Source organism: Furipterus horrens, unplaced genomic scaffold (assembly GCF_987537825.1).
Source record: "Furipterus horrens unplaced genomic scaffold, mFurHor1.1.pri manual_scaffold_3, whole genome shotgun sequence".
Lineage (NCBI taxonomy): Eukaryota > Metazoa > Chordata > Mammalia > Chiroptera > Furipteridae > Furipterus > Furipterus horrens.
Genome location: NW_028327173.1, coordinates 89302884 through 89328814, shown reverse-complemented (window position 1 = coordinate 89328814; position 25931 = coordinate 89302884). Strand labels below are relative to the sequence as shown.

Genomic DNA, 25931 nt, shown 5'->3' with positions numbered 1-25931 from the left:
GTATGTGTGTTCAATCTGTTACTGTATTCGGAAGTCCCCTAACCAATGTTTTTCAAATTGTGAGTTGTAACCTATAGTAAGCTATGCTCAGCATTTAAAAAAATGAAACAGAATATATAATACCATATTGTATGTGTTGCGTAGAGTAAGATTAAATATTGTTTCATGAAACATTTAAGTTGAGTGTGCATATGTCTGCATGTAAAATGTGTTTCTTGTTTAAAGTTGTACACAAAAATATTTAGGAAACATTATTTTAAAGATATCTCTTCTGAGTATTTTGAGCTCTACAATACTATCTTATTTTAGTTGGTTTTACAGATATGTGAGACTATTAGAACACAGCCGGCACATCAGTCTTCAATGGGTATGAAGTAACATGCGGAACATATATAAGGAAATGGCTTCCTTCTTTTACAGAGCAACTCCATGTGCTATCATTATTATCCTATCCATTTCTGTTTTCCAAATGAAGAAACTGTGATCCAGAAATATGCAGATGCCTACAAAAGGCAGGTGGGTCTCAGAGACACATTTCTGGATGCTCAGTGTAGACCTTGGCTAAGATCTGCCCCCTGATGGTCAGGGCTGGTTCACAGAACATGCAGAGCTATCCTTCCATGAGTAACCTCTCCACTCAGCAAACATCTATCAAAAGGCTGCATCTCAAATGTTTGGAGAGCCTCAGATGAGAAGGGATGCTAGGCTCTTTCCGAGTTACATAATCTAGTAAGAATAGGTTTGTTTTTGAGACTTGTTTTCACTCAATCTTGCCCTTTCCAAGCAGTTGTACTCAGAAAATCATGATACATATGTTCTCTATGCCTAAAATTTTTTCAGGAAGTGAAAACATCATTTTGTGAAGCCAATATTTTTATTTATTTTATTTTACATTTTATTTACTTATTTTTAGAGCGGGGGGAAAGAAGGGAGAGAGAAAGGGAAATACTGATGTGAAAGAGAAACATTGATTGGGTTGCCTCTAGTAGGCTCCTGATGGCAGATGAACCCACAACTCCAGGCATGTGCCCTAACTGAAAATCAAACCAGTGACTTTTCCCTTTGTTAGACAATGCCCAACCAACTGAGCCACAATGGTCAGGGCATGAAACCAGTGTGTTTAGATCAGACATGTTGTGGTTGGAAAGCCCTTGCTCCTGTCTGGGTGAGGTCAGCATCAGCTACCCTGGAAACATGCATGAAAACCTGGTACTTTAGTCCCCATCTTGGGACTGTAGAGCCAGCCTAGAGGACGTCAGAGGCTGGCAGCTCCAGTGTCTTCAATGGCTCCTTACCATGGTGTTAAGTCTTTTCCACTTCCCTTCCTTCTTTTCATCTTGTCCTTCTTGTTGAACTGTATTTTCTGCTTTCCACTTTAAAATTCTTTTAAAAAGAGGTTTATTGAAATATCTTTGACATCTAAATTGTATTTAAGGTATACAAGTTGGTGTTTTGATATCGTATACTTATGGAAAGACCACTACAATCAAGCTAATTAACATATCCAGCACCTCTACATAGTTGCCACTGTGTGTGGTAAGATTTCACTTTAGATCTATCCTCTTTGCAACTCTCCAGTGTAAAATACAGTACTGTTAACTAAAGTCCCCACAACTACATTATAACTCTATAACTTTTCTCTATAACTTAATCATCTTGCACAACTGAAACCCTTTCAATTTATCTTCCTTGCTGCCCATGGCAACCACCATTCTATGATCTGTTTCTATGAATTTGACTATTTTAGATTCCACATATAAGTGAGGTCATATAGTATTACTCTCTCTATGCCTGGCTTACTTCACATAGCACAGTGTCCTCCAGATTTATCGATGTTGTTGTAAATGGCAATACCTGCTTTTGAAAACTGAATACAATTTCATTACTATATATGTATGTATGTATGTATGTATGTATATATATGAGGGGGGACCCCCCAAAATGGAATTTATTTATAAAAAATTGTGTATTTATTCTTATATGTTTAAACTTAAGTCATCTTCAAAGTGCTCTCCGTTTGATGCAATACACCTATCGAGATGTTTTTTCCACTGCTCAAAACAGTTTTTGCACTTGTCAATTTTTATGCCATTTAGTGCTTCTGCCGTCTTTTTGTTTCATCTCTTCCACATTAGCAAAATGTTTCCCTTTGAGGACTTTTTTATCTAGGGAAACAAAAAGAAAAGTCACTCAGGATGAGATTGGGTGAATGGGGAGGGTGGAGTATGGGGGCCATGCCATTTTTGGTCAAAAATTGATGGATGCTCAGGACAGTGTGGGCAGGTGTGGTTGTAAAACACTCATCATGAAATGGCAAACATGTTCAAAGGGTTTTTAAAAAATTCACTGAAGTTGAATGCAGCCTCTCACAACAACACCAGCTGGTACACTGATACAGAAGGGTTCCTAGGACACTCACCTAGTGGGGGAAGGCTATACTACAATGGGCCTTCCCTCCAGAAGATAATTCTGGGTGTTTTTGGTGGGTCCCCCCCTTGTATATATACATATATATCTGTATATATATAATTTATTCTTGAACAATGCAGGAGTTAAGAGTGCTGACCCTTCTCACCCAAAGAGTTGAAATTCAGCATGTAACTTTTGACCCCCCAAGGCCTCAAGTTGTCCCTTGGCATGTTGGGAGATTTGTTCCAGGAAATCTCCTACCCCCACTCCCCATAGATGTCAAAATCTGCAGATTCTCAAGTTCCTATATCAAATGGCATAGATCAATGCCTATAGTCAGCCCTCTGCCTCTGTGGACTCCCAACTGTGAGTGGAAAATGATACAACTATTTATTGAAAAAATCTGTGTAAGTGGACCTGAGCAGTTCACACCTGTGTTGCTCAAAGGCAAACCTTATATATATGTATATATCACTTTTTCTTTATTTATTCATTGTTCAAAGGACACTCAGTTTGTTTCCATATCCTGACTACATGGGAGTGCATATAACTCTTCATGATCCTGATTTTATTTTATTTTATTTTACTTTATTTTATTGGATATATATCCAGAAGTGGGGATGCTGGATCATATGCTAGTTCTTTTTTAAATTTTTTCAAAACCTCCATACTGTTTCTACAATGGCATATTTAAAATTATTTTGTTAGTTTATTTCTACTTCCTCTAGCATTTTCTCCCTTTTCACATTTTAATTTATACAATTATTTGTCTTAGCTTGTTTTTTCTTTCTTTACTACACTGTTTTGCTCACTCCTTTTCTTTTTTTTGGTCCCTCTACACTTCTGTGCTTCCATTTTTAAATTATTTTCTTTTCCTCCTCCTATACAAGCTTTCCTCTCCTTTACCCTCCCCTCTTCCTTCCCTTAAAGGCTTTTGATGTCCTTTTCACCACTCACTTAGAAGTTCTAGAATGGGTAAGAGACAGGAAGGCGGTGGGACAAGACAGCTGTGGTGACAACGGAAGGAAAGAGTTCTGAATATAAGAGCAGGGCCTTCTCAGAAGAAGGCGCTCTCCAGCCATGTCTGATTCAACATTTCATCGTGTGTTACCAATATGAAGTCATAAAGGTCACTCTACTAAACTCATGGGTCGATCAACAAGACCTGAAAATATCTTGGAAGGCTTAAAATGGGCTGAATCTGATAAGAAAATGCCTCTTTCTTCACTTGGGTGAGAAAATGAATGGCACAAGACCAGGATGGGGGAGATGTAGCTGAGCAGTGGAAAAGACTTAAAAGGTTTGAGCTAAGAGTACAGTGAAAAAGAGCCACCAACAAGTGTGACACCCTCCTCACAAAGGCTCATTTGAGGTTAGGCTGCATTAGAGAAGCTCAGTGTGCGCAGTGAGCCATGCTGTGCGGGCACCAAACCTAAAAGGGAAAGAGCCGGTCATCCAGCTGCCAAGAGGAGGCAGGATGATGAAGGGCTTGAGATGCACTCTGTGGCAGCAATGCTGAAAAAAAACTAGGTATGGATAAGGAGCTGAAAAAGGATATGCTAACTACAGTCTAAGGTTAAGGAGGAGAACTTAGACTTACGCTTCCAAGGAGGAGGACTAAGTTCTCTGGAGTCAGACTTTATTTTCAGTATAAAAAAAAGTGTGTAGTATCAGTCGAGGGCGTTGAAAGTGGACTGGACTGCTTCCTGTGGTAGTATGTGCCTCTCATTGGAAAAGTGCTAGTGCTTGGTGGACTGTTCCAAATGAGACTCAGACATTGGATATTTAGTTGAACAAAATGTCAGTCATAACTTTTTATGATTGATACTAACATTAATAATAATAATAATAACAATAACTAATACTGATTGGCGGGGTGCATGGTACCCAATGTGTTACTTGCATTATCTTATTTAATCTTTACAACAACAGTATGTGGTACTTATTATTACTGATACCATCTTAGAGATGAGGGCATGCACCAAAGGAGGTGAAGAATATGCTCCAAATTACAGACAGTGAAGAATAAGGCCTCATTGGTGAGAGGGACTAAAAATCTAACAGCTCAGATCAAGAGAGTATCTAATGGTAGTTTAGTACAGACAGGGGAGGGCTGGAGGGGAGTTGAGAGGTTTCCTCCATGTGGCTGCAGACCACTTGGGTGAGGTTCTGCGGTCTCTGTATAGGGATGGTAGAGCAGTGAGGCGGACAGGAGGAGCCCAAAGGGACAGAACAGAGATGTGTTCTTTAGCTAGGTGAATTAGTCTTAAATAAATAATTCAATAAATAAATCACACCAGTAATCATACAATATAATTTTTGTCTGTCAAAATAGTTCTTTGAGTAATACACAAGGAGAATTTCATGAAAACCGTGGAAACTATAAGTGCCAATCTACATTTTGAATTATAACACCAGTAGATTTGTTTCTGTTGCCTGCATGGTCAGAAAGGAATGGTCCCAGTCCTTCACTGTGCCCTGGAGCGACAGCAAATACTCTTTACTTCTCTATATTTAAAAATAAAAACAGAAAGACCTGGCATTTCTTTATATTTTGTCCAGCTTTTAAATTGTCCTCAGTGGGAAATTTAGTCTGAATACCTAGCACAAGACTGTTGGAAATTGGAAGCCCTCCCAACAACGTGAAGTTCCCCATTCAGTTCCAAGTGCATTCTATTCTAGATGGTGTTACTTCTATAATTAGCATGTCCCCACTTTAGAAGCTCCTAGTCCTTTTCACTTGGAACCGTGAGAGGGAAGGAGGAGGGAGGAGAAAGACCCAGAAGCGGGTCCCGATGGCCAGGCATACAGACTTCTGGCGCCGTTAGTCTTGCTGGCTGCCTGCTCAGGTCCTATGCCTGGCTTTTCATGGGCAGAATTTGAAAACAGAATATATGTGAATGATGCTCAATGAACAGTAATGGCTCCACAAAGAAACATCAAGTATAGCAACACCCTGAACTACAGCACCAGGCAGTGCAGGTACAGCTGAGGCCTCACTGGTGCTGTGCTCCGATGCCAGGGTGGATCTCAGGCAGGCGAAGGGAGTGAGAACCCTGGGGCCTGTCATTGTGGTGAAAGCTCCATGCTGGGAGTCTGGTCACTTGTCCCCTGCTGCTTGACACTTGAATCTGCCCAGGACTTTTGGGGCAAAGACTATCATTCAAAGGTCTTTCCATCCCATGGCATCATGAATCAGAGCTGTCCTGAAGAGCTTGTGGGAAGAAAGGAATAATAAGATTGCACAGGTTCTCTTTGCTCCCTGCCTCTGGAGACCTGGACTGTGGTATGGCTCACTCCACCACTCCAGGTTTTCCTTTTCAGTGGGCCTGAGCCCTCCCCTGGAGTGACACGCCTGGGTGAATCAGCAAAGGTGTGCTGTGGGAGGAGGGACAAAAGCCAATCCTTGTTGCCAGGAGTCCTTTGAGATGCAGAGCTGCTCTTGCAAAGGAAGCCCAGGTGCCAGCTCTTGAGTTTGCCTGTGGAAGGATGCCATGCTCTTACCTCTCTGGCAAGGCCCAGGTTGCGAGCTGGGAGTGTGATATACATCTGTTTAGAGCCAAGCACTGGGCTCAGAACTGGGTCACCTCATAGAAAGGCAAAGATAATCTATTCTGATTGGTGGAATCAGATTTCGTCCTTCCTTGTAAAACCCAGCCGTGCCCCTAGCATCTGCCAGCATCAAGGCGCTCCTTTGTCCTCTCGCTCCAGAAGGCTAAAGAGTGGAGTGACACAAAGGACACAGTACCCGCCTGAAATCTCCCACACCCGTCTCTGTTTGAGGCTCTGGGCACTCACACTGGCTTCGTAGCTAGAGACCAAGGGGCCCTTCAAATGAGGTCTAATGGGGCCGGAGGTGTGGCTTGTCTTCGAAGCCTGTGTCTGCACAATTTATTCCTTGTATGTGCTGGGACACGCACCTGACTTTTCCAAGAGCAGAGATTCACTGGCACAGCTTTAGGCTTGGAAGGATGTTTTCTGTTTCGTACTCCCCCTCCCTTTCTGCCTTTCTAACTTGTTTTTCTGCTGAACCCTAGTGCTTTTGCTCTCTGAGACACCCTCTAACTGATAAAAGGAGCTGCTCTGAATTATGAGTTAGCATATGCCGCCCTCTAACGGCTCCTGCCTTCTAAGTTTCCAGGCCCCATTGGGAACGAATGCCCAGGCCATTGTGAAGGGTCCCCAGCAAGATTCTTTCTGAGGAAGCTGGTTCTTTCCCTCCCGCCAGCTCAGAGAACCCTCCATTCCTCTTGACAGGGATGGGGTGGGGGTCAAAAGTCAGGCAGCTTTGGTGTGTCTGGCTGTGAGTGAGATGGTCCAGTGTTTTACCGCCAGGCACAAAATAGCTGGATGTTCTTTGAACGCACCTATCCTGTGGCCCGTCCATTCATTCCACCGGCCCGCTTGCAGTTCCTTGCTGGGTCTACAGAGGGAAGCGCAGCACTGTCAGCTGTGCACACAAAGGGGCTTCCTTGCCCTGGTAAGAGGGGAATGGGGGAGAGGTAAATGCTGTTGGCACACCCCTCAGACTTTCCATTTGGCACCTCAAGAACCAACTCAAAGGCCAAAGGCAGAGGGAGGCAGAACATGCAAAGCTCTTGAAACAACATCTGTTGAGTTAATGTTTGAAGAACCTGAAGAAATTGTTTGGACACAGTCCAGTTCTGTTTTGAGGGGAATCTAGGCCTCAATCAAGAAACAACGTTCCTAGGTGTGGGAAGGAGAATTGGGAACTGTTTTGTTTTGGTAGCTGGAAAGCTTTTCTCCAGAACTGAGGGAAAGAAGCTAAAAGAGGAACTTGTCTTTTTCTCCAATAAGTGCAGACCTGGCAAAGTCAAGCATCATGCTACAAGCTCTGCTGCTCAGCAGGAAACAAGGTGAAAGTTAGTGTTTCCAAGTTAAGAGTGTTTTATAGAGTGAAACTGCTTGGGAAAAAGACAGCGAAAACTAGCACAGACCTGGCCTTCTTCAGCTTTTCTTAAGCTGGGGGTTTGGTGGTCACAGAGGTGAAAGCGCTGATTCCTGGGAACTGGGACAGCTGCTTTGTGAGTGCCAAACCATTGTTCTCTTCTGCCCTGTGGAGGGGCAATGGACAGCAGAATGTGGAGAAGGTTGGACTGGAAGTTGAGTAAATAAGGCTGGTTTTTATATTAGGTTTAAGCAAGTAGATACCCTTTTTGATATGGTCACTCCTTGCAATAAATGAAAGAGAAGCATTTTTAATTTCTAATTTTATTTGGATCTCAGGCTGCAGAAACCTCGCCATTGGGAAAGAGATCTTTCCCCAATGAACCTTAGAAAATGCAGGTATTTCTCCTTCCTCAGGATCTCCAGCATGTTTTGTAAAAATAATATTAAAAAAGTTTCTTCTCCTTTGCTAAACTGACCTGCAATTTTGTCCTGGCTTGTCTTTGGAGGCCTGGGGGTGCTTACTCAGCCTCAGGTGCATGCAGTAGCTCCCCAAAGGTAGGGCAGCCTTTGTGAACATCCAAGGCCTGACAGACATGGCAGGTAGTGCCTTTCCTCTTTTACACCATTTTATTCAATCCATTTCGAACTCTGGAGACAGAAGTGTTTCCCCAAAGCTGGGTTCCTGCTGAGCTGCACACATCTGCTCCCTGTCTTTAGGTGGACAAAATCAAAGGTAAACAGAGGGCTCTGGTCTTAAGTGTGATATTTAAAACAAAAGAGTGTGATCAGAGGACCTCTGAAAGTTTTTTAAGTCCCTGACATTCTATGATTTCCTGTTAGTGTTCTAACAGCGGTTGCAGAAAGCCAGTAAGATCCGAATGTCGTGGCACCTGGAGGAAAATGACGGAAGCACTCAACAGCAGGACCTCAGCTTATCAGAATCTGCACGAGGCTCCAAGTACACTTGCTGTAATAGGTGAGCAGGCCAAGTGAGGCCGACCTTGTATCTGCGGTTTGCCACGTTGTAGGATTGGGGACAAGTTGCTTCTCCCAGCCTTAGTGTACTCCTTGGTGCGTGAAGCTGTGAGCATTAGATCATAGAAGTTCAGTACTTAGCACTTCATAAGATACCAATATTATTATTTTTTAAAAGGCTGGATTAAAAGGACCAAAAGGAAATGAAATGCAGAGGCTGTGAGCCCTGTATGCCTCATCTGGGCTTGTGGTCAGATGAGGGAAGGAATTTGGAATAAAAGTAGAAATAAAAGCTGTGGGAGAAAGATGAGAAAGCACAGAGAGAGAGAGAGAGAGAGAGAGAGAGAGAGAGAGAGAGAGAGAGAGAGGGAGGGAGAGGGAGAGAGAGAGGAGAGTTAGGACGTCTTCTGGAGAAACTAGTTTTGTGTGTGTAGTGTGGGGAGCAGACATTCTGGGGATGGCATGAGAAAACCCAGAAGGAGAAACCTGAGAGGTCAGCTCTGTGAGGGGGATCCGGCAGAGAATAGAATCTGACAGACCTGGGCTTAGGGCTGAATACTTGCAGAGAGAAGTTTTGGCTGGGAGTAGAAAAGGGGACAGGGCGGGGGTGGCAAAAACTGGGAACCAGTCCAAAGCTACCAGTCTGCCAGACCAAGAGGGGAACTTGGAGCACCAGCCTGTTAAGTACCTGATTAATGAGTAAGCTGCTGGCTGGTTTAGGGCAGGGTGCACCTGTGATTTACCTAATCCCTACAAAGCTCATACTGTGAACCCTCCACCCACTGACAGCCTGGATGGTACTGAGCTGCCCTTGGAGGAAGAGACTCCTAGGAGAAAGGGTTTTTTGTTTTGTTTTTTTTTAATCTGACTTTTTTGGGGTGGTTGTTCTTGCCCGTTAAGAGAAGTGGCAATAAAGGAAAACTAGAAGATGCTTCATAAACTTGGAAACTCTAGAAGCTATTATGGAGCAACATGTGAGCAAAAGTTAATATCTATCATATGTTGTTATACTCTTTAGATTATCTTTCATCCTGCAGACTTCCTTGTATAGTTGAATTTTTATTTCTGTTAATAATTTTTTTTTACTTTCAATTTAAATATTCAGCAAAGGGCCAGAAGCCTAAATTTTATAATTTGCTAAAAGTTCACCAGCTGAAAACACTAGTACAACCAGCACATAGGTTAAGAAACAGAACAGGACCAGCAGCCAGATGTCCGCCCTGTGACCCTTTTCCATTGTCAGCCCTCAGCTTCCATCGTAGTTTAGTTTTACCTGCTCTTTTATTTTCCCCCTTTAAAAAAAGAACTTTTAATTGTGATAAAATGCACAAAACATGACATTTATCATCTTAATCATTTTTAAGTGTACAGCTCAGTGGCATTAAGTACCTTCACATTGTGCTACTGTCACCATCACCCATCCACAGAGCTCTGTCCATCGTGCAAAACTGAAACTCTGTACTCTCCCCACCCCACCCCACCCCACTCCCCCAGCCCTGGGCAACCACCATTCTCTTTTCTGTCTCTGAATTTTACTGCTCTAGGTACCTCATGAAAATAGAATCAAACAGTATTTGTCCTTCTGTGACCAGTTTATTCACTTAGCATATTGTCCTCTAGGTTCATGGCGTGTGTTAGAATTTTCTTCCTTTTAAAGGCCAAATAATATTATATATGGCTGTATGTATATATGGCATTTAAAAAATTCATTTATCCATAGATGGTCACTGGTTTGCTTCCAGCTTTTGGCTATTGTGAATAATGCTCTTATGAACATGGAGGTACAAATATCATTTTGAGACCCTTCTTTCACTTCTTTTCGGTATATACTAAAAAATGGAACTGCTGTGTCATGTGGTAGTTCTATTTTTAATTTTTTGAGGAACCTTCATATGGTTTTTCATAGCTAGTTTTGCCTTTTTAAAAAAAGCTTGATATACATGGAATCATTTAGTACATGCTCTTTTGTCTGTTTTTTTCCATTTAGTTTTGTGTTTATAAAACTCAGTTTTTGTTGGAAAAATTTTAATAGGCATCCAATGTTGTAAGGAGTTAAAAGGTACTTAATTTTTATTTGTCTGTTTCATACTCTCCCATATTTTATTAAGCTGTATCTTTTTTTAAATAGGTAGACACTTCCTATTTTATTTAGCTGTGTAGTGTTTTGTTAAGAGTATTGAGTGGAGTAGTACATTTCTTCCTTAAAATTCAACAGAGGCCTTTGCAGAACACTTCTGTAGAAGTTACATTAGGTTCTGAGCTCCTCGTTGCCTGTGGGGACATTGGCCTCTGCTCTTTGTCTCTGTAGCTCTAATAGACTTCACAGCTTGAAGAGTCAGATGTCCAAGTGAAGAGTCCTGTGCAGTCCACAAGTCAGATCTACTCATACGGCAAATGTCCTTTCAGTTTACAGATCGATTCTATAATTTTATGATGGAGTAGTTTGATTGCCCGTTCAATTACATTGGCTGATAACCACTACACAAGATAAGATAGCCTTATATTTCCATACCGCCTCTAAACCGACTTTCCGAATGAGCACTTCCATTCACATCCACCCAATTAAAAAAGAAAAAAAAAGGTAGTTGGAATCACACATTTGCAGAAACCCTGAACCACCCATAGATTTTATTGAATACTTTCAAAAAACTCATTTCTGTAGAGAACTGAGAGAGAAAAATATCTTGTAAATCAGATAATCTAGTTAGTTACGTGTTAACCTCAACTTTTAACTAGGTCTTGCTTAAATGTTCTAGCAAGTTCCATGCTTTAGGGAATAAGGACAGTAGGTCCTAATTTGGTGAGATGGAGCCTGGTGGCCACAGAATAGTAAGAGTTTCCTAAGTTGGGGGGGATCTTCCAGGAATAGAGGCCAGAGCCTGGAGGCCCAGCTGCGCCTCCTCCGTGGGGCCATCAGCATATGTTCCTGAGGCACTGGCTCATCTCCTGATGTGATCTCTGCATGGCACATTTTGGTGAAGTCAGGGGTCCTGGATTTGAGTCCCTGCTCTGACATCAGAAATGTCACTTGACCTCCCCAGAATCTCCCTTTCTCCACTTGTGGAAACAGCATAATTTATAGATTAAAATATATCTTGCCTGCTGTTGTCGATTTTTTTTTTGTTGTTGTTGTTTGTTTTTTTACACCCTCACTCCCAGAAGGTCAGGTCTTTGAGCTCTTATCTTGCTGGGATTTTGTTTCGAAAGCTCAAAGCCCTTTAGAAGACAGTGCTAACTAGTGCCCAGAGGATCGGGTATGTGTGCATGGGAAGTGGGGTATTGTGTGTGTATGTGGGGGAGATTAGAGGCTGGCAGTCTCTGTTTTTGTTTGGTTTGTTTGTTTGTTTCAGTGAGAGGAGGAAGCTGTAAAGCAGAGAGGGTGCTTCCCCAGGGCTGCAAAAAGTTGTGTGTTGGAAATTCCTCAAGGAGCCCCAATAATTTGAGTCCTGTGCTGTCCCAGTCCCAGCTCTCAAGAAGGTGGCCCACTGTTGGTAGGGAATGGCTGCTTGGCAAGTTCTAGCAGCACGCTGACCTGTGCAAGGTAACAAGCCTGCCATGGCATTGATAGCCAGGGACAGCCAGGGGGACACAAAACCAGAGGGACCACCTTGAATGTTCTCCTGTGCTTATGACTCTGGGACCTTTGCCTTTTGAACAACTACAGGAGCTGGGGTGAGAAGTGATGGTGGCAAAAAAGGCTAAGATCAAATTAATTTGATTTAACAAAAATGAACATTTCTTATAACCTGAGCTTGTGGAGCAAAATTCCTATTGACCAAAAACAGATAAAATGGGGATATTCTAGTGCCCAGCTAATGTGACTATTGTGGGAGTTAAGAGAGGTGATGTATGTGGAAAGCACTTAGCAATCCTGACGTAGTTCCTGTTAGGGCCCGGCTGTCCTGGTGGCAGAGTGCGCAAGCAGGCCCAGGCTCTGTTAAGGGTAGGGAGCAGGACGATGCCGTGGCCAGCAGGCTTCCCTGGGCTGCTGGATGGGGTGTCCTGGGTCTGCTGCATCCATCAGCAGACCAGAGCAGGATGTTGACAGTTGGGGCTGCTTCCTCTGGGGGAAGGACAGAGCAGGGTGTGCCTCCAAATGCTGACACTGCACATTGTGCTTAGTTTATCATGGAGAACAGAGATTCAAATGCATCTTGGGGTGAGCACTGGAGATTTCTGACAGGATTCTGTGTCCACACTCTGTCATGCCTCAGCTGTCTGCTCCACCATGACTACAGATTGTGTTGGAAAATGATAGCTCTGCTCCTGCAGTGGTGGGTCATTCACCAAGAATTGGATGACGTGAGCAGGAAGGACCTTAGCCAGTGGCATCTAGACCTGCCCTGACCCATAGAAACCTAATGCCCCACAATTCGAGCAACATATGTTATTTCAATTTTTTTTAGTAAATACATTGTAAAAAGTAGAAAAAAAGTGAAATTAATTCCTGTAATTATTTTATGTAACCCAATGTATTAAAAATACTATCATTATAATATGTAATCAATATCAATATTAAAATATATTAATATAAAAATATTCATGAGATATTTTATGTTTTTTTAATGTTTTTCATTTAAATGTTCAAAATCCAGTGCATGTCTATACTTACAGCACATCTCCTTTTGTACTAGCAATATTCTACCTGCTCCGTGACCACATACAACTCTGGGTGAGATGTGCAGATCAATAGTGGTTCTCAACTGGGGGTAACCTCCCCACCCCTCCAGAGGGCATTTGCCAATGTCTGCAGATATTTTAGATGGTTTCAACTGCCGGGTGTACTATCAACATCTAGTGAGTAGAGACCAGGGATGCTAAACATCCTATAATGCACAGGACAGCCCCACAGCAAAGAATTTTCTGTCCCAAGATATCAATAGGGCCAAAGTTGAGGAAACCTAGTCTAGATCAGTTTCTCTTGCCCCCTTTCCACAGAGGTAGAAATGAGACTCTGAGAGCCAGTTGATGACAGGACAGGTGCCGACACCCAGGTCTCCTGAGTTTAGCCCCTGGGCACTTCCCTACATCACTCATGGCCTCCTTCAGGCATGTGACAGTAGCAGGTGTTCCAAACCCTGCTTCCAGCAATCGCAGTAGATGAATATAAGTGGCAGCACAGAAGCCACAGGCAAGACACCAAACCCCAGCACAAGGGTTTTCTTTGTGTTCCGTGGAAAATTAGGGAAAAATCCATACGCTTGTCGGAACCTGAAGACTAGTCCGAGAGACAAAGGAAACAGCAAGAATCCCGCAGCTGACACTGGGCCAGCTCTGAATGAGGCCTTCAAAGTGTGAGGTATCAGAGGGGAGCATCTCCTAGTAAGATCAGGTTTCTTACTCAACCAGGACAAGGAACCATTTTCTGAATATCCATGTAAATGTGTACTCTCATCAGTCAGCAAAAGTACTTTCCAGTTACTGGAAGCCACAGCTAGAAGTACATTGACCAAATATGTTTCCTTCCCCTGGCCTCCTTAGGGGTCTTTCCAGAAACACCCCCACATCCTCTCAACCTCCCCACAGGTATACAGATACGGACTTCTTGAAATGTTTGTAGAAGATGGTAGGAGAATGAGTGAGTGAATGAATAAATGAGTTACACAGAACAGCTTCAGAAGTAAAACAAGGCTTTCTTTCTGTTTCAATGTTAAGTATCCTATTTCTTTTACCGCTCTTCATGCCTGACCTTTGGCCTCCTCTGCTGCTGCTTCTCACCCTATTTTCTGTGGCCAGCCCCATTCTGCATGCCCATGTTTGTTTGTGGATGGCCTGCTCCCACCTTGGGAAGTGATGCTGTGAGACCTCCCTGCATGTCTTCCTCTCCAGCCACGGGCCTGGTCTTTGGGGCTCCCTATAAAAAATCCTTTCCTGTGTCCCATGCTGGTGGAGACACTCAGACCTCACTTCCTGTATCTGTGACCTCTGGGCCCTCCTTGAGCCTCATCCTCCATGGGGAGAAGGTGCCCTTTCTGCATGTTTCTGCCAACCAGGAGCTCTTCGGTCCACACTGAGGCATACTCTATACTTGTGGATACAATTGCCTGTTGACAAATCATAAGCAGCCATCTGTTCCCCTCAGTTGATGTTTTATTTTGAGACTCTTACTTTTTTTTTTTTTTTTTGCCATTATACTCATCAATTTAATAGACGGTGACGCAACAGAACTCAAACTGGCTCTAGGCATTGTGTTGTTAGCACATGATAAGAACAGAATCAAGCTTAGAGCTGTTTAAAAATGAGATTGGTGGAGAAGCTGTGTGCTCTCACACATGGTTCCTTCCCCAGCTCTGTCTGTTTAAACATGGCTGAGTGACAGCACTCTGGCCCCAAAGATACACAGATATGAAGGGGCCGAGAGACACTTCAGAATTCCCAGCACTCTGACCCCTGGTCGCATCTTGGTATTTTTCCCTCCGTGGTCCCTGTTTTTCTCATGCCATTGGGAAGAGATTTAGAGGTCTTTACTTCCAATGGGGGTGCTGGGTGTTGGGTCATGTCCCAGCTCTGGAACATGGATAATATAAAGCGTTAAGCTGGGAACTAGAGGCTTGTCTTGGAGTAAAGGAAGAGCACATTACCTGGAGATGGATCAACCTAGTTACTGACCACCAGCTGCAGGAATGTGGGGGAGGAAGACACTTTCCTCAACTCTTCTAGGTGCTTCTAGCTGGTCTAATAATTAAATTGACATGAGGCAGATTAACAAGAGAAAATAACCAAATTTAATTACATATGTTTGGCTAGGAACCCCATATACATGAGAGTTTCCAGGACAGACAGTTAAAATGAAACATATATATGGCATTCTGAGCCAAGGATTAGGTAAGGCACCTTGAGGCTTCAGAGGGGAGGAAGGTCATTTTTAAGGACGATAAGAAGAATAGATGCTCAATAATTAGAAGTTTGCCCTGACCTACGGAAAGGTTGTAAAAAGTTATCTCTGGTGATAACTCTTATTATGGGCAATACCCCAAACTTAAATTCTTTCAGGGAGAGGTAAAAGTTTCTTGTGAACCTACAGGGTCTTGATTGCCTTAAGCTGAAAATAGTTCACATGCCAAAGTGGCACATCTTGAGAAGGCCTGTTCTGAACCCCTTCAGGGACAAATTCCTGGTCATACCAAGTGGCTAGCTTCAAGGGCATGGCCACTGCATCAGTTCCTGGCTCTGTACAGCTGCCGGTGTGCTTGTGCAGTTGGTATATCCACAGAGAGGAGAATATTTCTTGCACGAATGAAGTCTGGATTAAGCCCTTTCTGGACATTGAGAGCTGCTTTCCTCAGGGAACTAAAAGATGGCTTTTGAAAATGATTTTCCTTTCTTCTTTTTCATCTCCTCCTTATTTTATTTACTTTAGACAATATACACAACGTCTTTCTTACATGAGATGAAGTCCAGAGTTCTAGGCATCTGTTTAAAGCACAATGGGTTTCTCCAGCTCACTCATAAGAACTCTGTCTGCACCATTTGAAGGTCTCCTGGCTCCCGTGAGCTGAAGCATGGCCTTGAGTGTGGTGGAGCAGCTCCTCTTTAGCTCTCAGCCTCTATGGGGCAGTTGGGCTGGAGCAGGAAGTGGCAGACAGAGGACAGTTCCCTGCTGCTGTGCAGCTGTTAGCAAACCAGCTCCCCATGCAGGCAGCTCCTGCCACTGGCCAGGGTGGCATACCATTATGCAACATGGCCTTGTGCTCAGACAGATGCCAGGACCGATGCAACCCCATATGGCAAACACTAATAAAATTATAGGAGAATGTGTTTACTTTGCTTCCAGGTCCTGGTTTCATGATTGTTTCTGCTGACCCAGCACATCATTTTAGCTGAATCTTGATGAAAACATTTTTGGACAGGGATGAGTGTCATAGGGGCTTTCATTAAACCAATTTCAGTGTCATTGACCCAGGTCCCAGTGGGATACAGTGCTTACTCTGGTAGGTCTTTGGTGGCTATTTACTTCTGCAAGTGGATGTGAGGAAGTTAATGTCAAAGGATTGTCACATTTCAGTCTTTCTGTTTCATCTGTTGCATCTGCTGGCTTTATTTTTAAGAGATAGCACAATGTTTTGGTGGAGGGTAAGTTCCCAGGAGAGTAATTTTCAGAGCAAGAATATAGGGACATTGGCACAAAGAAAACCTTATGTTCTCAATGCGTTTATTTTTCTGTTTGTTTGTTTTTTTCTAGCGTGGCTTTAAAAGCTGGAAGTTCAGAAACCCTGAGGAGGACAGGCAGCTTGCTTTAATTGTACACGAATGGATATCAAAACCATCCGTCTGCTAGCTTGTCTGTGTTGGAGAACTGTGAGGCCAAACGGAGCCATACAAACTGTTCAGTGCTGTGCAATAACTCTGCCTGATGCTGCAGCAGCCAGAAGACCCCCTGAAAGAGTGTTTGTTGAATCCTGGCACTTGCACAGATTACTGCAAGTCATTACGGATCACTTCTGCATGCCTCGCAGCATCTCCTGAAAAGAAAACACACTCAGACATTGGTCTGGCCTTTCTCTCCTGTGTAGTTTCCAGGCCCTGCTCTGCTGTCTGCTTGCTTCCCCATCAAGCTGAGCAGAACAGCCTTGATTTGGGAAGCAGCAAGAAGCCTTGCGTGGACACCTAATCACCAGGGTGCTTCTGTAGGAGGTGGCTGGTGTGGGATGACTGACAGGGCTAGAGTTGCTTCTCTGTCAACCTACCCAGATGCCCTCATCCCCCTTATCTCTCTTCTTGGCACTTACCTCATTTCCCAACAGATTTCAGATTTCCTAATATAATGCTAAATTCAGATCATCAAAGAACTTTGCGTGGGGAAGGCACATCGTAATAAGTCTGACCCCCACCCCACAATCAGGAGCCTCACGCCACTGATCTCTCAGGAAGGCTGCCTTTTCTGCTCTGCCCATGTAGCAGAGAGAGTGCTTCCCCTTCCACTCCTGCCTCCCCTGGTCTGCCGCACATTGGGAAAGCAAGCCGGCCTTCCTCTTTCAACATTCCGATGTTTATCAGAAATCCAGAAGAGTTCATATGGTCATGTAGCTCTTGCCTGATTTGGATGCATGGGGAATGAAAGAATTAGGACTTCAGAGCCCCCAAGAGGTGGTACCAGTTGAAAACATAATTAGGTGACCAATTTATAAACTTTTCAGTGGGATACAGGAATTCTTTGCAAGCTTCTGCTATGCACAAAGGGGCTAGAAGGATAAAGCAAATAGGGTCCTTGCATTCAGAGAGCTAATGGTCCAGGAAGGAGATGAGATGTATGCCCACATAGCTGGCCGGTGAAAGACCCCTGATGAGATGAGCCTGTCTGCTACCCTGGGTTCCAGCCCTTTCTCAGCATGGGGTAAATACAAAGGATCAGTCTCCAGTGGTCTTGAAGAGAGAGAAATGAGTAAGTTTACTACAACTTTATTGAGGGGGCTGTGAAGGGGTGAGAGACTGGGCATTACATGGTCCAACACAGTGTAGACTGGAGAAAATTCCCCTTTCCTGTGTGCCTGTCAGGTTCCAGGCTTCCCAGTGCTGGCTGGAAGTCTCTCCCTCTTAGAGGCAAGTCTCCTGCTGCTTGGCCGGCTCATTCCTCCACCTCCTTTGTCAAGCTCTCACCACGTTTTCCCCACCTCCCTGCCCCATAGATGCTTTCTTTACTTCTCTGCCTGGCTCTCTTCCACAGGACTCTTTTCAGGAGCTCTCTTGGCCCCTCTCAGTTCTTTCAAAGGTTCTTTCCTACCACTTCCCCACCCTGTCAGCCAATGGGGCTTTAGTGGGTAGAGCAGACAAAAGGGTCTCCTTTCTGATCCTGCTGAGTGCTGAACTTTACCTGAGACCTGTACTCAGAAGGTTCATCCCCCTGAAAGTTTGTTGTTTGTCTACTCCACTGTAAAAACATCTGGACAAAACCACTGCTGAGACACTCAAATCATCAGGTCGGGGGCACTCTCCCTACTCCAATAGCCTGAACAAAATCAATGCCCTAATCTGTATGTTTGTTTCTCTTTGATGCCTTGGTGCTGCGTTTGGATGGAACTGGCAGCATTTGGACCCTGTCTTCCCCACCAGGGGCCAAGGTCTCTCCAGCCCTGAGATCCCGGGTGAGCCCAGCCCTGGTCCTGTGCTCAGATATTTGTCCACGGTAGCATGGAAAGGATTTGAATTTGATTCTGTTTGAACACTCTTTAGGTGTGGTTTTGTTGCTGGCTTCTGTTTGGTAGTATGAGAAACTTTCAATTCACTTCTCAACCCTGAAGGGGAAGAGAATTTGCCACCCCAAAATATGTCTCTTTGGAATAAGGGTTATTTTAGGTTGATTATTTTAAAGAAACAACAAACATAGGTAAAGCTCTAAAGTCTGAATAGAAGTTGCTCTTTTGAAGTAATATTTACATTTATCGGGAAAATCTTTTTCGGTAAGGATGTCTCCCTCTCAGTACCAGGAAAAGGAAGATGACCAACTCTCTAGAAACTTTAAAGGCAAAGATTTACATCTGTGTAACAATCATACCTTTATTTACTGTGCTTTTCCCGGTAACCTCCCATAACTTACCACCCACATTTTTTGTCTTTAGCTGGAGATGGTATTTACGATGGTGGCTTCAGACATTTCTGGGAATTACTCAGTTTTCCTGGGTCTCTCCCATGTTTACAGAAGGCATGCATGTCATTAAACTTCCATGTGTTTTTCTCCTGCTAATCTATTTTTTATTATAGGATTGTCTCAGCCAAAAACCTAGATAGGTAGGAGAAAAATGATTTCATTTTCCCCTCAATCCCCTTTGAAAATCCCTTCTGATTACAGTAAGTTCTCACTTAACATCCTTGATACATTTTTGGAAATGGACTTTAATGGAAACAATGTATACTATGTATAACAACACCAATTTTACCATAGGTTAATTATATCAACAAGAGTTAAGTTTCTATCACATATTCCTTGTCACAAAAAATCACCAAACTTCTAAAGAAAGATCCAGAACTCTTCAAATATTAAACATTAAAATAAAAGTGAGCTATACATCCATTTAAGAAAGATGAATAAAAACAAGTAAAATAATTTTTTCCAAACAACTTATTTCAGTTTAAGGTCACAGGTGGCTGGAGCTGATTCTGGCAGCTCAGGGTGCCAGGTGAAACCCACCCTTGACAGGACACCTTTTCATCACAGGGCCACTCACAGACACCCACATTCACTTAGACAGGGACAGTGCAGGCACAGCAGTTCCCCTAACTTGCACTTCTCTGGAGGGTAGGAGGAACTGCCTGGAGAAAACCCATGCAGACTTGAGGAGAACACGCACACTCCACACAGACAGCGGCCCCAGCTGGGAAGCATCCTCCCACTCCCACCCCACATCAATGTTATAACAAAGTGATGTTGAATGAAAGGACATTATTCGAGGACCTGCTGTAGATGTTCCTCCACTATGGCAACAGCTCAGTTCATGACCTCAATAAATGGCAGGGTTTCACTGAATACAACTTAGAATTGCAGTGGCTTCTCTGGGGCACCTAGAATTTCCCTATATTTGTCCATCTATGAAGCACCTTCAAATCTCAGGGCTTTAAGATCTCTCTTCATCTTTGGTCGGCTTATTTTGCTTGGTACAAGGAGTCTGAAAAACAAGATTATGTTTCCAATCTATCTCAAAATGCCTAGTCCCTTAACGCTGTCTCTCTCCCACCAGCTCTCTGCTTCTGCTCCTACTTCACCCTCATCAAAACTTCACCACCCTTTCCTCACTCAGAATCCGTCAGGTGTCCCACTCTAGTGCTTCTATCACCCACTCTTGCTCATTAGTCTGTAGTTTCCTTTTCTTTCTTCAGTCCCTACTTTTCCTCCTTACCCCTCCCCACTCCCATTAAACTTCCCTGTATCTCAGCTCTACATCTGTATTATTGACACCTTCCACCTGTGATGGATAAGAACAGGGAAAAGCTTACAATTAATTCAAACTGGTCCTCAGGGCATATTCTCCCGGGATCCCTGATTTATCTCAACTGTGCTGCTGCCAGTGAACCCATTTTCAGTTGAGAAAGACAAATGAACCAGTCTTCATGAGGACCTTCAAAAAAACCAGAACACCCCCAAGTCTTATAGGCTAAAACCATTGAGGAGAGACTTTAGAATTTGTGCCTACTGTCCCCCCTCAAAAATTGATTGGTCAAAGATGCAAGATTGCAGGTGACAAAAAGATGACCCCATCTCTAACTATAGACATAGACTAGAAAATTTTGGGAGGAACTACTCAGTCTTGCTCTTGACAACTGAACCAGTCTGCCTTTGTTACTAATTTCGTAAATGGCTTATGACCAGAAATTAGGGATATAATCTAAAGCCACAATATAAATAGGGAGAATGCCCTTCTCTCTGAACATGTACACTAGCTCAACACCTTGAAGACTCCATTGCAGAAAAGGTCAAATCAACACAGTGAAAACTGAAAGCTTTACAACTTAACTGATTAGAGGAAAGCAAGCCAGGGCAATCTGCTGTCAAACTGCCCACAGATAAAGACACTTGCAGACATTGTCAATAAAAGGATATTGGACTTGGGATTGCCTGGAATTAAAATGCAAAAGAGAACAAGAGTCCAAAAATCCATCTCCCTGATGACTTTCATTGAGGGACCCTCCCCCTGTGTCCACACTAACTTGCCAGAGTAGATAATCACTCCCATGAATGGGCACTCCCACCCCATTCCTAGAGGACCCAGGACACCATACTCCTCCATCAATACCTCTTATTTCCCACCACCCTGCCTTGTACACAAGCCATATCTCTGGAGGGACTTGATAATCATCCATGTGACTACCTTTATGTGGGCCTCTTTGTGTCTCGCTAGGATCCCTCACTACCCAGCACAACTTTCTGCTTAGCTTCACTACCCAGTCACCCTTGTAGAGAGAGAGTTACTTTCTAACTGAGAACTCTGCTTCCCTAGGGGTCCCATCCTTGAGGTCCCTGTCTCCCTGTCTCACACCTTCGCTCTTTCATGGCTCCCATTGGCCATCAGATTTTTCTTGCCGCTGTCAAAATCCACAAACCTCCTTTAAACCCTCAAGTACAAACAATGTACTTGACTCCCTTTGAGATGCTTACTGCACTGACAGACCAAATCTGGAAGGCTGACCCTCTCAAAGTAGAAATAGAATCTTCTGTACACTCCCAACTCTCCTACAATATCCTCCAAAGCAAGAATCCTCTAAGATCTTCAACATATAATTCAAGGCCTCCTTGACAAGGGAGTCTTAGTCCCACATCTAGTTTCTGTAATACTCCCATCCTCTTCACAAAGAAGCCAAATGAGATACCAGCTAGTCCAAGACTTGAGAGCAAAATCAACAAAATATTCACTCTTTAGTTTTCCATTAGTTCTGAAAAATCCCAAGACCATTCTGACCTCTATCTATACAACAGCACCTGACTCATAGCCATAGATTCATATTCTGCTTCTTCCAGAATATTCATCAAACCTGACTCACAATATTCTTTTGCCTTTACATGGAACATGTGGACTATCATGTCTCAGGTTTACTGAGGACCCACCTTATTTATCTAGTACCCTGAATACAGGCCTGAGAGATTTAACCCTCCCCTGCAACTCTGTTCTTACCCAGTATGTAAATGACATTTTTCTCTGTTCACCCTATTTTGACAGCTCATTTATCACTACCAATTATTTACTCTAAGCTCTTGTCCACAGGGACATAAGGTCTCTAAAGACAAGGCAATGAATCACTCCCCAAGTGCATTACGGGAAGACCTTATTCTCTAGATGAATTAACACTGTCATCTATTTCCTTCTCCCTGAGACCAAAAGGGGACTCTGAGAGTTTCTAGAATTATTTGACTATTGCAGGAACTGGACCCTGAACTTTTACACTGTAGTCTTTCCCTTATATGCCATGGCTAAGGACACTGTCTCCAAACCCCTTAATTGGAACTCTCCTTTCATATTTGTATTTCAAAGTGGTACATCCTCTCTATCCTACCTTTGGATTTTCTGCTTTGGACTCATTACTCTTTTCCCTTCTTATAAACAAAAGGGAAGGACATCCTTTGGGGGTTCTCACCCAAAAATACAAGGAAATCCTAAGTTCTATTGGGTACTGCAGCCTCACTTTAGATCCAGTGGCTCAGGCATTCTCTGCCCCAGCTCCTCCCCCAACCAAATTAGTCCAGACCACTGCTGATTTACTTGTGAGTCATCAATTCAATCTCTACATAACCAAGATAGTTCAGACCCTACTACCCACTGAGTACACTCAACACTTGTTGGGATGTCAAGTTGGGACATCCTCACACCTGTATCTCCATCACAGTCTCTAACTTTTCCCCACCCTGACCTCACTGAAACTCCTCTCCAAGACCCCAATTTCACCTTATTTGTGGAGGGTTTTACTTTAGACATACAAATGGGGAATTTTAACTATCAAAGATTTTCAATAATCCATTGAGTTCAAATTCACACCTGATGATTAATTTGACTCAAGTGACTAAAGTTGTAGCTCTTACCTGAGCTTTCAAACTAGCACAAAATAAGAAAGATGACTTAACAGAGATAGCTGATATACTTTCAGAATTGTAGTGATTTTGCTATGCTATAGAAGCAAGGAGGGTTTGTGACAGCCACAGGAACACACATAAAAAATGGAACCAATTTATTAGCCTTTGAGAGGCTTTACCCACAGAATGAAATATTTTTAAAAGTATAGCTCACAATAACAGCCAGACCTTCAAATTTATGGAAACTCCTTGTCTGACAAATACATATGCTATGATACTTCCTTTCCAAGAAAACTCTTCCTTGATCACCTGCATATTTCCCATTGCTCAACCCCCTTTAGAAACACACATTTTACTTATAAAGCTTAAGGCACATAAACTGTTAACACCTGAGTCTGATAAAATGAATTGAAAATAAGCTGAATATTTTATTCACCAACATTTGAACAGGTAATCTCAGCTTGTCCTGTGTGTCAGAAACACAATCCTGGTGGAAGTGTAAAGGTGGGACAAGTACGATGGCCATTTCTCTCTGTCCTTGTCCCCACTGGCAAATGGATTTTCTACAACTCCCAAAGTCTCAGGAGCATGAATATGTCCTAACCTTTGTATGTGTATGTTTCAAGATGGTTAGAAGGTTTTCCCTGCAAACTGTCAGGCTACAGACCACCATTGTAGCTAGGCTGCTACTAGAAAGAGTGTTTGCCACCTGGGGAATTTTTTGTTCTTCTGTACTGACAGAGGAAGTTACTTTACTGTTAAGGGTATTCAGGATATTCAATGAATACATCCTTGCTCACAAAAATTTCACTGTCCTATCCCTTCAGTCCTCTAGAAAAGTAGAATAGGCCAATGATGTTCTTAAATTCAGATTTGTCAAGCTCACTGAGAAACTCAACTTGCCTTGGTCCAAAGTCTTATCTCTAGCACTGATGATTCTTCACTTCTCCCCCTCTAGTCAACATTGACTATCCCCTTATGAAATAGTTACTGAAAGGCTCTTACTCTTGCTCCTCCTGGACTTTAGGAGACCTTAATCTATTACAACCCAATGTTCTAAAATAATGCTAGGGTCTTGTTAAATACTTTTATACTTATCACCAACAGGTCACATCTGCCTGTCCCCCAGACACCCCACTGAGGCCCTTATATGATCTTAATTTGGAAACTTAGTTTTCTGAAAAGAGAGCATGGAAGACCAACCCTAACCCAGAAGGAAGGAAATTTATACTGTCTTCTGAACTGTCATATTGCTGCAAAACTACAAGCAGTACAACCTTGGGTTCATGTTTCCTTATTAAAAAATTACAAGCCTTACTTTGAATGTAAACCCATTCCAGGGGAGACCTCAAACTGAGGTTCTCCAAGAGCCCCCAGAGGCAGAGGACAACACAAAGTAGACTATCTTCTCAAGACTCACAGAGCAAGCAAATGGCATCCAAGTGTTGGGCATTCATCCTGTGCAGAGTTGTAAATGCTACTATGCAGCCATTGACTTGACAAATGATTCAACCATGTATCAGGATCCAGCAGCCCTGAGAACAATTGTGCTTCCAAATGAATTTGCACAGAGGCCGAATCTGAGTTGACAACTTTACACATGGCAATCAAATCTGAAATAACAATTGATGCAGATCTAGACACGATGCACCCAATGCTACATTTCCAGACTTAGTTGTTCCAGGACAGCCTTATGTTTGTGTTGAGCAAAAGGAGTGACTGGCAATGTTAACTTTTCCTGTGTCAAGTGCTTCTAGAAAACAGTAAAGGCAAATTGCCCTAACTTTTTGTTCTCCAAAATCTCTTACTCTTTTGTGTTCTGTGGAGCACCTTATTGCAATGAACAGCCCTTCCCCATGGCTTAGATAAGACCCACTGTCCATTTGTTCTTGTGACCACATTAAGCTCATAAACAACCCTCTTGTTTACCTGTGACAAGGCCAGACACGGATCCTCCACATTCCCTTTCTTTGTTTCTTGAATGATTTGCTAAACCATTTGTCCTTTAAAACTATCTAGACACAGAGTTAGACATTTTTTGTTCATCTGACTGACAGACCCCCTTGATTACAAAATAATTATAATTATAAAATCACCTTTCTATGACTTGTCTAAAGAAAACCACTGCTGAGACACTCATATCTTCAGATCTGGGCTGTTCTCCCTGTTGCAATAGTCTGAATAAAATTAATGCCCTTACCTGTTTGTTTTTCTTTTTTTCACATTAGAAAATATCATCTACTGAGCACTTACTATGGGTCAGGCACTGTTCTAAAGACTACATATATATTATCTTATTTAATGCTCACAACAACCCTATGAGGTAGGTATAATACTCACCCTTACTCTTCAGAAGTATCAGAGAAGGAAAACTCTGATTCCAAAAAACCTTCGCTGCCTTGCGGCATACCTCTTCAGGGGAAAGGCTAAGGGAGTAAACCCCGACAGAAAATCCGGAGCCGGAGTCCCTAAGGCGGTTTGACGTTGTAGTCAACACCGACAACTCCTGCGGCGCACCTGAAGCCAAGCTGTATTGACTCCGTCTTTCCCTTGGATCCTTCAGCTGCGAAGAGAGGGGGTGTCTGCTGCATGGGCAACAGCAGACCCTCCATATCACCCTGCCCAGGCTCTGTAGCTTCAGCTTCACTGGAGAGGACACTCCAGCGTCATCACAAGATGTCGATTCAACACGGGAGGAGACAGATACCGTGTCACTCCCGAGTTGGACTGCACAGCCATTCTCGGCGGTGCAGATAGACTCTTAAGAAGCTACACCATCGTCTCCCGAGACGGACGGCTGCCGACGACTCTTCAGAAGAGCAAAATGAAGTTCAATAACTTGCCTTGTGTTCCAGGAGAGGAAATGGCAGATTGGTAATTCAAGTGCAGCATTCTTTCTCTATAGTCTGAACTATGGCTATGGATTTACATACATTAAACATGAATGTATTTGTTTTTGTCATGTTGATAATAGAGATTGGTAGTGCCTGAGGAGCCAGGAATGAAGAGACTGAGAAAAGCTTATGAGAAGGTGGCATCTGAGGGGCATACCAAAGGCTGGAAAAGCCTTTGTTGAGTGGAGATGGAGAAGGGGCATTGCAAGCCAAGAACAAGCTCCATGTCCAGCAGACAATGAGAACTG

At 43.2% G+C, this 25931-nt stretch overlaps 1 long non-coding RNA gene across 2 annotated transcripts in view; it reads left to right on the top strand.

Moving 5' to 3' along the window:
* LOC150015472 (uncharacterized) overlaps nucleotides 1–25931 on the top strand; it is a 204462-nt gene that overhangs the window by 100624 nt on the left and 77907 nt on the right. The window contains exons 2-3 of one of the 2 annotated variants that reach the window (XR_016509737.1): nucleotides 8161–8296; nucleotides 16478–18673. This is a non-coding gene — a long non-coding RNA (uncharacterized LOC150015472). Of the gene's footprint in view, nucleotides 1–8160; nucleotides 8297–16477; nucleotides 18674–25931 lie in introns of those variants that run through there. The other variant, XR_016509736.1, reaches the window with a different exon arrangement.